Source organism: Schistocerca serialis, chromosome 3 (assembly GCF_023864345.2).
Source record: "Schistocerca serialis cubense isolate TAMUIC-IGC-003099 chromosome 3, iqSchSeri2.2, whole genome shotgun sequence".
Lineage (NCBI taxonomy): Eukaryota > Metazoa > Arthropoda > Insecta > Orthoptera > Acrididae > Schistocerca > Schistocerca serialis.
In genome coordinates this window covers 1,003,105,867-1,003,120,661 of record NC_064640.1, presented here as the reverse complement: position 1 = coordinate 1,003,120,661, position 14,795 = coordinate 1,003,105,867, and the positions used below count along the sequence as shown (strand labels likewise).

General features: G+C 41.7%; 1 long non-coding RNA gene across 1 annotated transcript in view; it reads left to right on the top strand.

Annotated features, from left to right (window-relative positions):
- The first annotated feature begins 2,569 nt into the window (after positions 1 to 2,569).
- The window catches only part of LOC126471451 (uncharacterized), a 264,302-nt gene continuing 252,076 nt past the window's right edge, over positions 2,570 to 14,795 (top strand). The window contains exon 1 of the long non-coding RNA XR_007586309.1: positions 2,570 to 2,622. This is a non-coding gene — a long non-coding RNA (uncharacterized LOC126471451). The remainder of the gene's footprint in view (positions 2,623 to 14,795) is intronic.

The following is a 14,795-nucleotide window of genomic DNA, read 5'->3' as shown; positions in this document are numbered from 1 at the left end:
AAGTAGGCAGTCCATTTGCTGCCGAGTAGGGGTCTCAAATGTGAGTCGAGCTGATTCTGCCATGTGAAAACAGCAAGAAAAACATTCCGAAAAACAGGAATTTGTTAAAATTGAGTGTTAGAAAGTCTTTTCTGAAGGTGTTTATCGCGTAGCTTTGTGCAGAAGCGAAACGTAGGCATTAAACAGCTCATACGAGAGGAGAAAAGAAGCATTTTAAATGTGGTACTACAGAAGTTTGCTGAGGATTAGATGAATATATCGAATTAGTGATGAGCAGGTGCTGAACCGAAATGGGGAAAAAATAAATTTACGGAACAACCTCACTTGGTGCTAGTGGAAGTGATCAGTTGATGGGACAAGTCTTGATTGATGAAGGAATTGTCAGTTTGGTAATGCAGGGAAGTATAGAGGCTAACAAAATTTTAGAGGGAGACACAGGTTAGAAGTGCGCGGCGTGATTTTCGTCGCGCTACGATCAGCCGCAAAGGACGAATCTCGCATTGCACCGTTGATCTCACCATATGTGATTTCTTTATATGGTTTGGGTGGGTGGATTTGTTAAAGACTTCGTCTCTGAGCCTCTCTGTCCAACAACTTTGGGTGAACTAGGACACAGCGAAGTAACATGAGTGACTGCAATTGCTCGAGACTTGCTTCCAAAAGTACGGTACGTGATTGACCGTTGTCTGAATGTTGTCGTGCGTCCGGTGGAGGGCACATTGAACATGTGTGGAAGATAATTGAAATCTTTGGTGTTAAACGCAACTGCAAAAAGTACACCAACGTTGTATGTGTACGACAGATACCTTTATAAAACTGAATGGTTCATTTGAAAATAAAATTTTTGTAGTCCTATGTGTAAGCTAAAGGTTACCCCAAGTTTCTATCTTTATTCATATATTTTTGTGAAACTAGATGACTCTTTTTGAAAGACCGTGTATTTCAAGGAAAGAAGCAGCCATAGTGTGAAACTCTGGACAAACCCCTTAGCGGACGTCTATTAATTAAGTGCGCGCAAAGAAAAAGGGGGCAGGGGTTTGGAAAAATATCACCAAATCCCATTTTAAGGTGGCGGGGATGAGGAGAGGGGGTGGGAGAGCAATGAAAATCTCACATCAGCTTTTCAGTGCAGAGGATGTACATTATTATAACGGATAACATTTTGTTTTACATAATGATATCCGAGTATAGACAATATTAAAGTATCCAGCGATCTCCATGACCTCGCTGAACTGAACTGAATGCTTTACACGCGAGCATAGTCGAGTTTCCCCGATTTGAAACAAGTGCCGCACAAGTGTTCTCTAACGCGCCGGTCGAAATCACTGCAATGCGTATAAAGCAGATGCTATTGTGTTCGACATGAATGTGTATCAAAGATGTTACAGTGCGTATGTTAAGCGGCATGTGGACAAGTCGAAACACACGTGTGAGCAAGAAATTAATCGTCTGTGAGAGGAAGCTAAGCGGAAGTTCACCGACAAGAAGTCTCTTAGCGATCATATGAACGAAGAGATGTAAAAGCTGCGTAATCCTTCGGTTAAAAAGAAGGTACAAATAATGTTATCTTACGTCTGCGATGTAAGTGGACGTTCAATGACAAAAAAGTGGTTCAAATGGCTCTGAGCACTATGGGACTTAACTTCTGAGGTCATCAGTCACCTAGAACTTAGAACTACTTAAACCTAACTAACCTAAGGACATCACACACATCCATGCCCGAGGCAGGATTCGAACCTACGACTGTAGCGGTCGCGCTGTTCCAGACTGTAGCGCCTAGAACCGCTCGCCCACTCCGGCCGGCGTTCAATGACATTTAATGTATTAATACACCAATAAAGGGTCATTTTTTAGGGTGCCGTCAAAACGGTAAATACTATTTTCATGGAGACTTTTTATCCGTCTGTCTGTTCCTCTGACTCATGATTGGCATGTTTAAAATAAAGTGTTTTTAATAAAGTGTTAAAAACATTGTTTAATACGCTTCATAAATAAAACACGATTTTATTAAAGTGTTTGAATCATGATTAAAACAAGTTTAAAAAATCGTTTTTATTTACTTTTACCTGACTACGGTGAAGACCTCAAGTGAGGGGAGGGGGGCGGGGGTCCCGTGAGGGGGGAGAGAGAGGGGGTTCCACATCTCACCAAGGGGTACGGGGGTCCACAGTTCAAAGAAAACGTCTCATCTAATTAATGGACGGCACCTTACGTTTTTGCTAGTACGATCATAGTTTTGTGGGAGTGTAAAGTAGCCTTCTGCTTCCTGCTACTGAGATATGACTTCCATCAGTTTTTAATGTCTGAACTAGAACGAGTGCAGCGAGTAACGGTCCGTAGTGTGGCCCCGACCCGACCCGAGGCGGCGGGCTTCCGCCAGCTGCCGCCGAGTTCTGGTAGCGAACGTCGTGCGATATCGACGGTTAAGTGCGTGGCTGGCGTCGGGAAGGGCGAGTGGCGCTGGTGCGCGTATTGTTCGGCGGGCGCGTGCGCGCGCGCATGCGCAGAGCGGCGGCCCGCGGACGGTGGCTGGGGCCGGCTCGACGGCGCGGCACATGGCAGTGTTGCAGCCGACGCGAGCTGCCGCGGCTGCCAACAATGTGGGGCCGAGCGTGTTGCCAGGTCAGTCACCACCACAATCTCTCATCTTCCGCGCCGCTCCTCATTCAGATCGATATCCTCTTGTCCCAACTAACTGACCCCTCTCAGTGTGCTCCATACACCGTACTAATTATTATTTTTTTTTAATGAATTTTGTTTCCGAGTACCGATTTCAAAATTACACTCTCGGCGCGATTTCTTCACGTAGAAGTCCAAAATGTTCGTATACGTAGCAGTTTTATCTGCCCGAGGCATAGTCTGCATTTCACTACAGCCCTCTTAGAAAATAATTATATAAATTATGTGGTTGTGTACAGACGGTTTCACTTCTTCGATACACTACCGTAATTTATCATTTTAACTGTTCATTCTTCCTAGAATATATTGAAAGAATGCGCTTTCTTAAGTAGTTCTTATAGCTCTGTTTACCGGCATCGTAGTCGTGTGGGTTTCGCTCCCACCTGCGCTATCGTGCGTCAGCCAGAAATTGTTTTCTGTATTATATTAAAAAATTTCTCAGTTTTTCATACAGCATATTGCCTCCGATGAGTACACAAGTTGCTAAATAATTGATATTTTCACTGTAAAAGATTATGTGCAAGTTTCCCAGAGCATGATTACTCTGATTTGGACCAGATGGTTCAAGCGTGAGTGTTATCTGGCAGACTAAAGATTTCCTTTTACTCTGTTAAAATGTTTATTTTAATGGTACGCGCCACATTACTCCCCGGTTACTTATTTTACAATATATACAAATACGAGTTTATATATTTGTATGAGCAGATTCATTGTTTACTGGTATCATTGCGATTATCTTTTTTTATGTGGTGTTGTAGGAAATACGAAATAGCTACGAAAGCTATTAAAAGAACAGAAGTTAGAAGACGTAGCTTCCAATAACACTGTTACATGGCCATTATCTTTCGCATTCATTCGTCCTCTTCTGTAGTCTTCTGCTGCAATATGTCAATGGTTCGCTCACATTGATTCGATTACCGTTCTCCAGAAGAGACTAGCTTTGATTCATATTCCGACGATAGTGCCAGCACGTACACATTGCTACCTACCTTCCTCTGTTCGGGCATGTTTTCTTCCGTAACAGGGTTCTGAAATTACCTACTTCCTGCTTCACGTGAAACTCATATTTCAACCGAAAAGTGAGGCCTGTTGATAACTTTGACCATAGAAGTAGTTTTAGCATGCCTACAGATTTCTTTTAATGCTGTATATAGATCCAAAGAAAATTGTTTCTTCGTTTTCTTCTTAATGTATACATAGATCATCGTTAGGTGAACTGCAAGTAAATAAAATTCTTCTCATTTTCGATCTGTGATTAAAAAGTGCCGTAATCCGAGCCTAACAGCCGGAATGTTACAGACAGTACCAGTGAACATTCTCTCAATTCGTGCTGCTTGAATATGCGTTCAGCTATAATTTATTTTCTATCCCTCTAGAAGCTCATAGAGTAGTTAAAAAAACTGTGAACTTCAAAATGCTGGGTCGGTGTCCGTAGTGATGGCTTTTTTTGTTTTTCACCTTTCTTGCCTTTTAAAAATGTGTGCGGTCAATGTTAATATTTGTTTCACTCGCATTCTTTTTGATGTCGTGTTCTGCACAAGATTGTTACATCGAAGGTGCCTCTGCGATTCGTATGAAAGATCGACAGTGAGGATCCCTAAAATCTTTCATTTTTATTTTTCTTGTAACTGGAGAGTAGAAATGTGAACTATAAAACGTGACTCAAAAGTAATTTCCGTGACGGTAGTACCAACACAAATAATAAAATTAATGTCTTCTTATTTATTTTTTCTGTTTATTCCTGCCAATGAAATACGTATCAGTGACATCGACGAGGAGAATTCCGACGTTTTTCATTATTAAGCGGAAAGAGTATTCGTCAATTATTTCTCAAGTAAATATTTGTTTACTTTCTATGTCGTGCTGCAAGACAGCTGAGTGTTTATTTCTGAACTGTTCACGCGCTATTTCGTTGTGGGCTGTCAGCTTAATCCTACAGACAATAATACAGCACTCTAAGCGTGGTGGTAGGCGATGAAGAAACCGGCACAGAAGATACAAACGAAGCCGCAGTTATGCTCACAAATCACGGGTTTGGCTTAGCGGCTAATCTGCGGGTCCTAAGTATCAAAGAACATCATTTCGGCCGAACTATAAGCAACTGTAGTTAAATGTGAGCGTTTTTCTGCAACATTACATGAACGCTTACTGTATCGCACCACTGGTTGTAATTATTCATCTACTACTGACGTTAGTTGACGATACTTGTGTTAAATTCACATCGACAACAAACATCAGTCTCAAATTTGCGTAGCACTACTAAAAGGGCAGTCAGGGTCTTCCATGATGAATCTCTATTTTGGAATGCCTTACGAAATAATTATATCCCTATGCGGTACTAAATTCTAAAAATTCCTCTGAGCTAGACATGGTAGGAAAGAAAGTTATGATTTAATGTACCGTCGATGATGAGGCATCAGAAAAGGAGTAGACTTTGAGATAGACCATAGATGGTGAAGGGAGTTGGCGGTAGCCATTTGAAATAAATCATACCGGAATTCACTTAATCTCTTTAAACTGTCACAGTCAGTGGTATTTATGGAAAGGCTTTGTCAGCGTTTAGATTATTCCGTAGACGTACGATATGCCATTCATTTTCCACAATACGTGTAGAAACCAGTGAATTAGTGAATCCTCCAACATACAACTTACATCATTTTAGTACATGCTGTGACAACTTTCATTAAACGATTAAATGCACTACTCCTTGTTTAGCAAAGACGACTAGTAAAGCTACAACATTATGTCTTGCATCGGAATTGTAATAAAGTGGTGAAATTTCATTGACCATTAAATGTTTGAAGACTTTGTTAATAATAAAATTTAATGCACCTTTCCTAAGAATCTCAGTGCGGGTGAAACAATTAATAAACAAACTTTCGGTGCCCGTACAACAAGAGCACTTCACATTGGTATACCGAGTGGTTTAGAATTAAACTTCCGTTACTTGAGCCAGTGTAGCAGAAAAACTATTTTCCATATGAGTACACAACTTTGTAAGAATGATGTTGCGACTGTGCGCTGCACGATTTGCGTTGTTAGTAGTGTTAGTGTCATGACTTGTCGCAAGGCGACGATAGTGGTACGTCGACGCAGGGTTCAAACACAAAACACCAGAGTGCATTACAGACAGTCAACCTAGGACCGCGCAACGTGAGCAGGGCTTTACTCGTAAAGCTGTTTAATCAAAACAACAGCAATATTTCTGCAGCTTTTCGCGAGTATCAAAGTATTACAGGAATACGGAGAGGTCCTCTTTTCTCACCGGCGTTGAAGAACGTGATTCAGAGGTTCGAATTAACTGGCAATCCGGTAGTTCCTCCTGGGAGAGGCCGACGGGAAATTGCCCCACCAATTGTTGAAGAAGATAATTTTGCCATGGCTTAGAATGCTGTACGCAATGTGCGATCTTCAAGAGGTGGACGAGCTATGTTAAGACAGCTGAACATTCTGTGGTCCACATGCTGCGGACGACTGTGAAATGGTATATCTAGTGTGGTTCTAGGCCGTCGTGGATGCAGATGGCCGTCGCATTGAGCAATTAACAAATGTTACCCTGCATGCTATGAATGCTGTTGCGCGGTGTGGGATCCTTACCAGATAGGACTGACTGAGTACATCGAAAAAGTTCAAAGAAAGGCAGCACGTTTTGTATTATCGCGAAATATGGGAGAGAGTGTCACAGAAATGATGCAGGATTTGGGATGGACATCATTAAAAGAAAGGCGTTTTTCGTTGCGACGGAATCTTCTCACGAAATTCCAATCACCAACTTTCTCCTCCGAATGCGAAAATATTTTTTTGACACCGACTTACATAGGGAGGAACGAACACCAAGATAGAATAAGGGAAATCAGAGCTCGTACGGAAAGATATAGGTGTTCATTCTTCCCGCGCGCTATACGAGATTGGAATAACAGAGAATTGTGAAGGTGGTTCGATGAACCCTCTGCCAGGGACTTAAATGTGATTTGCAGAGTATCCATGTAGATGTAGATGTAGGCATGCGGAAATTAAAATGTGTTTCTTTCAATGATTTATCCGTTACTTCTTTTTCGCATGTCCTTACAAATGTTTCCACAAAGATTCATTGCCCTACGATCATTCCTTTTTCACGGGGATCCTCTCAAGTAGCGAAAGTTTTATTATAAACACGCTGTACTTTATTAGTAGAAACCGAAAACTTGCTATCTTCTAAGAAACAATAACTGCAAACGACAGTAAAACAAATTTATCACATTCAAAGTAGAACAATAATGTTCTTTGGGACAAAATGACATCATAATGGAAAAATATAAAACACAGACACTCGCAGTTGAGTTATATAGACAAATCTGAGGTGGTCTTAACGCGTAATTCATGATGATACGACAGTATCATCATGAATTTGTAAATAATTTCGTTCGACATGCTCTTGAAATCGAAAGCTCAGACCACATCCCGATAAAAGGACATGAGTATGCTGACATCGCCAGCTCTGTCATCGTGCGCTGAAACTTGTAAATCTTTTTACACCTGTCCATGTATGCAGGGTCGATGTGCAACCAGAAAATAACTCTGTATTCGCTTGGATGAATATGGAGAACAGCCCAAATTGCAGAGACAGGTTTCGCGTTACATCGCTGTCTGTCGTATTTGGAACCGACGAATGTCGTGCACCTGTGAAATAAGTTGCCATGTCGACAAATCGTTTCCTTTTACTTCCAGGTATCACGTCAGCTTCGTTTTACGGCTCTACGTACGTATGTTGAAAACGTAAATTACTAAAATTGTTAATTTCCTTGCCTCAGGAGAAATAAAAATTTGAAGTTTCTTGGGATCGAATAATATTGCAACTTTTCTGAAGGAATCTTCCCAGTGGCCGTTGTTGAAGTGGAGTAATTTGACGCACGGAAATAAGTTGCCATGTCGACAAATTGTTTCCTTTTACTTCCAGGTATCACGTCAGCTTCGTGTTACGGCTCTACGTACGTATGTTGAAAACGTAAATTACTAAATTTGTTAATTTCCTTGCCTCAGGAGAAATAAAAATTTGAAGTTTCTTGGGATCGAATAATATTGCAACTTTTCTGAAGGAATCTTCCCAGTGGCCGTTGTTGAAGTGGAGTAATTTGACGCACGGACAAAAATTTTGGACTTTTTTGTCTGGCTACAGCGAGCTGTTTTCCACGGTTCCCAGCCTCACTTCAGACGGAATATCTTCTCCCATCCATGCCTTACCGAATTAATGTATCGTCTATACAGCCTTCACTACTGACGGAACGTAAACCCAGATGTAAAAAAGACGAACGTGTCTTCAGTGAAATTATTAGGATGACGTAAGACAACCAAGGAAATCCAGTACCTTTTGAATTGCGGAAGGAATACTAATGTTTGGTAAGATTTCGTATTATTTTGGACGTTATTGTTGTTGTTCAAAATGGCCCTGAGTACTATGAGACTTAACTTCTGAGGTCATCAGTCCCCTAGAACTTAGAACTACTTAAACCTAACTAACCTAAGGACATCACACACATCCATGCCCGACGCAGGATTCGAACCTACGACCGTAGCGGTCGCGCGGTTCCAGACTGTAGCGCCTAGGACCGCTCGGCCACTCCGGCCGGCTGTTGTTGTTGTTCTTGTTGTTGTCGCCTTAGAAGACTGGTTTGATACGCTTCATGCTACTCTCACTTGTGCAGGCATAATCATAAATTATATCTGTGTAACCGCAGCAACTTGCATGCCTTTGAACATGCTTACTGTGGACAAGCTGTGGTCTCCCTGTATTATTCCTCCCCCCCCCCCCCCCTCCCCCCATACACATACACACTTGACACCATTGTCAAACTGACTATTCCTTGATGCCTCAGGAAGTGTCTTATCAACAAACCCCTTCTTTTAATCAAGCTGTGCCATTATTTGCCCTATTTCTCATTTAGAATGAGTACCCGTTTATTGATTGTCCAATCTATCCATTTCATTTTCAGCATTCTTCTGTAGCACCACATTTCAAAAGCTGTTATTCTTTTCTTCTGATGTGTTTCCTGTCACACTTCACTACTGTCCAAGGAGACATTCCAGGAAAATAACTCCAGAAAAGACGAACCTAGAACTTAAATTTGTCTGAAATGTCAACATACACTGACAAGTTAAAACATTATGACAGCTTCCAACCGCGATATTGAATGTCGAATGCCGCCTGTTGGTGCTGTGTGTGCCTCAGTTCCGTTAGGACTACTTGTGTGAAATTCCCAACTGCAGTGCTATCTCGTGGCGAATTGCGGCATGACGATCCTTGAAGTTGAAAAACAGCTGTGTAGAAAATTAAAGCGTTAGCACTGCTGCAGCAGACATGCTGACCGCAAATGTGACAATACGATTCTGACAGTCGTCGGAAAATGACAGTGGCTCAGTGAGGTAACATCAGGTTTTTTGAGTTCTCCAGCGCTTGTGGGCGAGAATCCGTCGAATTCGACGCGAATACCGAGAGGCAGGTTCGTTGTTGCTCCTCCACGACGAAACCCCAACCCACAAAGCAATAACTGTGCAAGAGGATTTGGCCAGCAAATAGATCACAATCCTGGATCATCCACCGGATTTGGCCCCAGCCAACTTCTGGATGTTCCCCAAAGTGAAGTTAGTAATGAAGGGAAACCGTTATGACGCAATTAAGTACATCTAAGAAAATTGTACTGTAGCACTAAATGCAACTCCCAAAAAAAAAAAAAAAAAAAAAAAAGTAAGTGACTGTTTCAAAACACTTTGGAAAAGATTTCAGCTGTGTTTTGATTCATGGAGGATACTGTTTTGAATAAATACTGTGATTTTGTGAATATAATCCATGATTTTTATTATTCATATTTTCTCTTATACACTAGGTCGATGGTCGTGTCCAGACATTCTGTCATCCATAGTTTCATGAGACCAGTGGTAATAATCCACGGAAGAAAACAGGACAACTGTAGGGCACGTGAAGATTATTACAGGCGCCCAAAGTGCGTGGTATTTACCCCGAGAATGAAGGCATCTTCCAGCAGGGTAACCGTCCGTCTGTTAAGGGCAGAACTGCGCTACAGTGGTTTGAAGGGCACGATAGTGAGCTCACGCTGATATCTTGGCCACCAAATTTTACTGATCTAAACCCACGGAACTCGTCTGTAAAGTTATCGGATGCCAGCTCCGCAACCACATTCCACCGGCTCGTAAATTACGGTAACTGCGCTATCTTTGCGAAGGCATCTACAGTCCGATTAAAATTACTTCATAGTTGACACTGCACGCGCTGGATCTGGTTTCCTCCAGCCACAGCGCTCAACGTCACGCCCGAACCGTTCGCCGTTGGCAAACTGCCACAAGAATTGCTTAGTTCACCGGCTTTCTTTCTTGTTGTGTTTGGATCCCGGATCCTGGATCAGAGCCTTTAATTTCATATTTCATCACACACACACACACACACACACACACACAAAACGATGCTAACGATACACGCGCATTTCATACACAGCACCAACCAAACACTACTCGATCCTTCCGCACTAAACGTGATGCAACGTCATATACTGTTATTATAATCACAGAGATCGGTTTGCAGAAGATAAATTTCGCACAACATTACGTTAAGCCGAATTTTTTACAGCAGCAATTCGTCGTTGCTACTGGGGTACCAGAGTCATAAATGTAACAACCTTCTGGGACGTAGTTTCGTAGTGCAGTGGTTAGCGCATTAATCTATCTTGTAGAAAGACGTAGGTTTAAATCTCGTGAAACACAGTAATTTTTTTTATTTCTAAATCTAATCAGAAGACTTTCATTATTATTTTTATTCATGAACTGATTTAGTTGTATTTTTAACTACTCTGGCACGTCATTTTCATTATCGTATTGACTTTTTTATTTGTTCTTATTTTTCTTCCAGTCATTCGTTTTTTCGTTTGGAATCTGCCAGTATCGTCTATAAACGAATCACTGATCAGGAGTGTTCATCAGTTTGTAAAGTGGCAGTTCATATAGCCAGTGTGAAGATAGTTTTAGGTAGCCAATGAATGATAGCGAGAAATTAGTTTGTATTTTTAACGCTGAAACTGAAATTTTTCTGTCTCGAGTTTGCTCGTAGAGCCGTGAACAAAGCGATCATGATTTTAGTCTGCCGCTGATTGTTGATCGCCGTTGCACGTCACGAGGTTACCGTTAGGTCAGAACACGAGTTTAAATTTAGTGGTAAAAAGCGCGTCGTATCGCATTTCAGTTATTGGTCACTTAAAATCAACTGTCGACGGAGTATCTCGCATTTCCGTCATACCTCACGGCGGCCACGTCTAATGTTGCCCCGCGTTACACACTGTGAAGTGATCCGCCGTGTTTGTGTGTCACCTAAAATCTAGAGGTAATCCCCAGCCGATATGGCAACATTGTAGCGGCAAGTGACAGACGTTAGTGACAGAAGTAACTTTAACCTGACTATAGTGCCATACACCCGCAACAAAGACTTTTCGAATGCCTGGCACGTAGAATCGCACTGTATTGCGTTCCAAAGGTGGACCAACACCCTTTTCAGCTTTTGATCGTGATTTTTTGGCTCAGTAACGTATTCGTCTTTTTCAAAAAGGCTTTCCTACTATTGCCAATTTCTATGTTATATCCTGTTTATTTCTTCTTCGTCAGTTATAATAATAATATAGGTACCAAATTATAGCTGATGATAAAACACATCTACTACCGTTAGCTTCTCGTTTTATAAAATAATTGCTTCGGTAATTTCATTTTATAATATAAGCTACATTCATGTTGAAACAGGTTTATCGGATTATTTGTAGCTTTTGACACGAACGGTGTAATTTTTGTTAATCCGGAATACCCACCAATATTTGCAGTGACGGATAATTCAAAAAATGGTTCAAATGGCTCTGAGCACTATGGGACTTAACATCTATGGTCATCAGTCCCCTAGAACTTAGAACTACTTAAACCTAACTAACCTAAGGACAACACACAACACCCAGCTATCACGAGGCAGAGAAAATCACTGACCCCGCCGGGAATCGAACCCGGGAACCCGGGCGTGGGAAGCGAGAACGCTACCGCACGACCACGAGATGCGGGCACGGATAATTATTCATTATTAGTTATGGCCAGAAAACATGTCCGTTAGTATCACTTTATAATCCTCGAAAGAAAGAAAGTGAAAGGACGACTTTTTCTACGAGATACAACTGAAATTAACTGATGTACCTATTTATAGCAGTGGCAAGACATTCTCGCATTTGTAACAGACGTTGCCAAGGCTAGGAATACTCAACTGTAAATATTCCCGTCGTTGAGATGATTAACTCGATAATGACGGGAGCCTCAAAAGCTGCAGCTCGGCGCCTTTGAGACGAGGAAGAGAGCTTACGCCGACAAAGGCGCTTAGCGCGCGGGCTGCGTCCAGCGCGGACCACGTGCGGACGGGAGATGCTGCCTGATCGATCCCAAGCGGCGCCGGCTTCCGGTCCTACTTCTCCGCAACCGCTTCTGTCAAAAGTCTTGCTCTCGCGGAACTTTTCGGTGGCTTCCACAGGGATCTTACAAAGACTAAATTTCTCTCTGACATAATATTCAGCATTTTGCCGCATTGAGTTCGTGTTGAATACGTTGTGCACATACGTGCTCTTTCGTGGAGGAACAGAGACAAGTACTTTTAAGTGGCAAATACATGTAGAGTAAAGTACATTGAGCTCTCGCTTCAAGTCCTGCATAAAGTTCCCTCTGTTGCTGCACGTGTCCAGGGACGAAGAAACGTCCCATTACGGAATGTTCGTCTCGTGACCGGCAGGAAAACTGCTTGAAAGTCAGATCTGAATTCTCGATTTAACGTTTTTGTCTTTTCGCAAGTCCCTGTAAGAATGAGTGATTTATTGCTATCTGGAGATAATTATTCATCCGTCTTGTCTACATCTACATACATACCCCGCAAGTTACGATAGGGTATCTTGTACTACTGCCAGCCATTCACTTTCTTCTTATACTTGAAAAAGGAGCGAGGTAAAACGACAGACTATATGCTTGCTTACGAGCCCTGATTTACCATGTCTTTGCGGTCATTACCTGAGATATATGTTGTTGGCACTAGAATCCTTCTGCAGTCTATCACAAATGCCGATTCTCGAGACTTCCGCAATAATGTATCGCGAAAAGAACACCTTATTCCTTCCGTGGATTCCCATTTGAGTCCAATGAGTATTTCTGTAATGCTCCCGTGTTGGTCGAACCTGTTGTTGTTTGTTGTTGTGGTCTTCTGTCCAGAGACTGGTTTGATACAGCTCTCCATGCTGCACTATCATGTGCAGGCTTCTTCATCTCCAAGTAACTACCGCAACTACATCTTCCTGAATCTGCTTAGTGTATTCATCTCTTGGTCTCCCTCTACGATTTTTACCCTCCACGCTGCCCTCCAATTGGTGATCCCTATCTAATCTTCAGCATTCTTCTGTAGCACCACATTTCGAAAGCTTCTATTCTCTTCTTGCCTAAACTAATTATCGTCCATGTTTCACTTCCATACATGGCTACACTGCATACAAATACTTTCAGAAAATACTTCCTGACACTTAAATCTATACTCGATGTTAACAAATTTCTCTTCTTCAGAAACGCTTTCCTTGCCATAACCAGTCTACATTTTATATTCTCTCTACTTCGACCATCATCAGTTATTTTGCTCCCCAAATAGCAAAACCCGTCTACTACTCTAAGTGTCTCATTTTCTAATCTAATTCCCTCAGCATCGCTTGATTTAATTCGACTATATTCTATTATCCTCGTTTTGTTTTTGTTGATGTTCGTCTTATATCCTCCTTTCAAGACACTGTCCATTCCGTTCAGCTGCTCTTCCAGGTCCTTTGCTGCCTCTGACAGAATTACAATGTCATCGGCGAACCTCAAAGTTTTTATTTCTTCTCCGTGGATTTTAACAACTACTCCGAATTTTTCTTTTGGTTCCTTTACCGCTTGCTCAATATACAGATTGAATAACATCGGGGATAGGCTACAGCCCTGTCTCATTCCCTTCCCAACGACTGCTTCCTTTCATGCTCATCGACTCATATAACTGCCATCTGGTTTCTGTACAAATAGTAAATAGCCTTTCGCTCCCTATATTTGACCCCTGCCACCTTTGGAACTTGAAAGAGAGTATTCCAGTCAACATTGTCAAAAGCTTTCTCTAAGTCTACAAACGCTAGAAACGTAGGTTTGCCTTTCCTCAATCTATCTTCTAAGAAAAGTCGTAGGGTCAGTATTGCCTCACGTGTTCCAACACTTCTACGGAATCCAAACTGATCTTCCCCGAGGTCGGCTTTTACTAGATTTCCATTCCTCTGTAAAGAATTCGTTCGTATTTTTCAACCTTTAGGTAGCCAATCCAGCACCACGTCCCTTCCTTTAATTCCACCTGATGCGGATCCCAGAAACTAGAGCTGTGCTCAAGACACAAGGTTTTTGTACGCCGTCTCCTTTATAGATGAGCTGAGCCAAACTTACCTAGTATCCTCCCAATAAACCGAACTCAGTAATTCTTATACATTATTTCATTATTGATACACTTCAAATTTTGAGCCGAACACACTACAGAGAAAGTCCGAAAAATCTTGCCCTAATTACAGATTTACTCGCAAGGAAGTGAAACAGCTGTCAGCAAAGAAAAGAGATGTGAAACCGGGAACAATGGTGAAAGATGAAAAAATTGGTCGGACGAGAAGAAAGTTGTTAAAGAAATAAAAATCAGAAAGAGAGAAGAGGAATGGTAGGTCTTACGTGATCCCGATTCCTCAGTACCAAGACCTAAATACAAATTCTTAACTTGGCCACCCATTTTAGTTAATAGTACATATAGTCTGAATACATCTTCTGTTGGCGTATTAGTTAACATCACATGAGAAAACGACTGTGGGAGTTTCATTGCCTGCAATGCCTTCGATCCTTGGCATAACTCCTTAGAAAAAGTTGTGCCAGCACGACACACAGTCTTATTGAAAAATAATGCTTGGGTGATCCTTAAGCAATGTGATGAGCAGCAAAAAATTATAACTTTCGAAGATACGCTAGAGATGTTGTGATTGGCTTATAGAAAAGAACCCGTCATTTACACTTTATGTTGG